Below are 3,319 nucleotides of genomic sequence, written 5' to 3'. Positions count from 1 at the left end.
GCGGGACATTTCAAGCAGCCCCGCCCCTTTTTAAAATAGCCAATAGCGTTCGTTTATATCACAGCTTAGGCTAGAACCGTTCAGGGCCTTTGAGTTCCGTAAAGCTGCATTTGACAGGGTATGCCAGCCACAATCTCGTCCATATTGCTATATAAAATATAGCATTCTGTGTAGAATTCAAATAGCTCCAATATATTGCCGACTCGCGCATGTGATCCGCTCCGTGCTATCGTGTCTCTGGACGGGAGCAGAGTGTGTGCGGTGCGGTGGTTAGCGTGACACAGCGCGAAACCAGACTTTTTTTTTTCCTCAATGGAAAGCATATTTACACTGCTTGAATCGTTCCCTGTCCCCTATATAGTGCACTACGTGCCATTCACTGTACAGAAAATACTAATTCTGTGGACAAGTGACCGATTTCAGCCGCGAATTTTGTCAGTTTTGGAGCACACTGCCTTATAGATAACCTTAAGACTAACATATTGATACTAGCACCCAAAAAACTTGATTTCATGGGGACTTTAAATGTTAATGAAAAAAATGTCAACTAGGCTACATCTGTTCAGCAAATTCCTCTAACCAATCATAAACCTCAAAAAGCAACACGTGACTAAACGCGGAAGCGCATGTGTAGTGGACGAGCTGCAAGCTAGTCTTTAAAAAACGTCTTTATCGGATCACGTAATAGACGCGCACGAGTCCAGCAGCAGCTCAGCTGTCAGAGAGCTGAAGCTGTTCAACAAGCCCGGAATAACGCGGAACACACATTAAACTCCATATTTCATTTCATTTATCACATCTCCTGGTGAGTTTCCAAATGGAAATGTTTTGTTAACTGCTTTGAATACAACAGATGAGAGGTGGAGGTTAATATGTGGGCTTTATGAAAGGGTGTTAGCCAGTAACACTTTCATTATGTTGGATTGTTGTTTTAATACTTAATAAGATACTTGTGTTTCAAGAGTCACTAGATAAACTACCATCTAGGCCTCTTCTTCAAGTCTGAATGTCACTTCGCAATGTTAAGCAGGTGTTTACTTTGTAAATCCTCATGCATGACACGCTCGTGGTCAGTGCGTGCGTCAGTATAAGCTGGTCCAATGCTAATAGGCCAAAAAAAGGTCGTTTAGCTTAATTTCTCAGAATACGCATAATAATTGAAGTTCTTCTGTAGAAAAATACTACAGCATATTAGTACCATGGTACTGTAATGACTCCAGATGGTAATACAGTCAGTGGTTCTCTGATATTATATGCTATGGTACTGAACTTCATGTTTCATTGTATTTACTTTTAAAAAATAGTACTTAATATGCTTTAAAAGAATATACTTAAGTGTTAAATTGAAATGAAATGCAATCAGTTGAACTTAAGAGTGCTTTTTTGGCATAAGAAGGACTTAAGTACATTTTTGTATGTAATTTCATGAGTTCTTCCATTGTCTTTGAAATATGGTTCAGGTATGTTGAATGTACTGACAATTTATGGTAAACTCAAATGTACTTTAATGCCATTCCAAAAAAAGGTCGTTTAGCTTAATTTCTCAGAATACGCATAATAATTGAAGTTTTTCTGTAGAAAAATACTACAGCATATTAGTACCATGGTACTGTAATGACTCCAGATGGTAATACAGTCAGTGGTACTCTGATATTATATGCTATGGTACTGAACTTCACGTTTCATTGTATTTACTTTTAAAAAATAGTACTTAATATGCTTTAAAAGAATATACTTAAGTGTTAAATTGAAATGAAATGCAATCAGTTGAACTTAAGAGTGCTTTTTTGGCATAAGAAGGACTTAAGTACATTTTTGTATGTAATTTCATGAGTTCTTCCATTGTCTTTGAAATATGGTTCAGGTATGTTGAATGTACTGACAATTTATGGTAAACTCAAATGTACTTTAATGCCATTAATGTTTAAACTTGTATGTCATGTATTCAAATATTTACGTAATTACGTATTTGAACGGATTCAGCTCTAATATATATACATATATATATACATACATATACATACATACATATTTAGTATTTTTTTCTGTAAAGGAAAATAAAGCATGTTTTAGGAACGTTAAGATTTTTTTTTCATTCTGACAATTTTAATTTCAATTAAACAAATTTTCTCCACAAATTAAATTTTTTTAATACATAAAATATAATTTTTTTTTATTTAATTCAGTGCAACAAATTTTTAATAATAATGAAATGATAAATTTTTAGTTTTATACATTGCTATTTGTTGTGCTAAATTCTATAAACCAATAAACACACATATACACACATTTTGTTTCTTTTATTTGAAATGTTAAATAGTCTTTGTTGTACTAAATTTAATAAATAAAAATGAGTAGAAATAAATGTAGTCATTTTAAAATTCTGGTTGAATGACATTTTTGCATAGTACAGTAAGGATAATTTGGGGAGAAAATGTGCTTTATAAACTGTTAGTTTGTAGAATTATACATAAATATAATTTAAAAAAAAATTAATTAAAAAAATGTTTTTAAAGTAATCATTTTTAATTGACATTTTTATGTACATGACAGTTAAGCATGTTTTCTTTTATAAATGTATAGCATTTCTTTGTATTAGAACAAATAGTAGGACAATAAAAAATAATGTCGCAATGCAAAAATCTTAATGGCCCTAAAAACAAGCTTAATATTATTTACACAAAATATAATTTCATATTTGTGGGTGACATGTGACCCAGACATGTTTAAGGCAAGTTTCATGAGATTCTTTCAAAAATGGTTTCTTGATCTGTTCAGCTCATAGAGACTGTTCATGTAGAAAATTACCAGGCATTTGTACAGAACGGTCCAAGTAGGCTTGTTTTCAAGACATGGTGTCCTGTAACCTACTTTCACAACCTTTTGTCTGGCTCTAAAGCTCCTTGCGCTCTTGAGATGGTGTTATCTTTAATGAGACCAACCTCATCCATTGTTTCTTAAAGGGTTAGTTCACCCAAAAATGAAAATTCTGTCATTAATTACTGACCCTCATGTCGTTCGAAACCTGTAAGACCTTCGTTCATCTTCTGAACACAAATTAAGATATTTTTGATGAAATCCGAGAGCTCTCTGATCCTCCATAGACAGCAAGGATACTATCACGATCAGCACACAGAAGCGTAGCAAGGACATCGTTAAAATAATCCATGTGACATCAGGGGTTCAACCGTAATTTTACGATGCTACGAGATTACTTTTTGTTAGGGATGTAACAATTAACCGCGAGCCGGTTGAAAATCGATTTCAATATGTGACGATTCAAATCTGTTGAGATGCTAAACAAATCGCGATTCAATTA

The 3,319-nt window shown here is 33.5% G+C and overlaps 1 long non-coding RNA gene across 1 annotated transcript in view; it reads left to right on the top strand.

The window, feature by feature from the left end:
• Positions 1–621: 621 nt before the first annotated feature.
• The window catches only part of LOC107587212 (uncharacterized), a 19,281-nt gene continuing 16,583 nt past the window's right edge, over positions 622–3,319 (top strand). Inside the window, exon 1 of the long non-coding RNA XR_001609450.1 lies at positions 622–805. This is a non-coding gene — a long non-coding RNA (uncharacterized lncRNA). The remainder of the gene's footprint in view (positions 806–3,319) is intronic.

Source organism: Sinocyclocheilus grahami, unplaced genomic scaffold (genome assembly GCF_001515645.1).
Source record: "Sinocyclocheilus grahami isolate Dianchi unplaced genomic scaffold, SAMN03320097.WGS_v1.1 scaffold6.1, whole genome shotgun sequence".
Classification (NCBI taxonomy): domain Eukaryota; kingdom Metazoa; phylum Chordata; class Actinopteri; order Cypriniformes; family Cyprinidae; genus Sinocyclocheilus; species Sinocyclocheilus grahami.
Note: the sequence above shows the minus strand (reverse complement) of the source record. Positions and strands in the feature narration are given on the sequence as shown.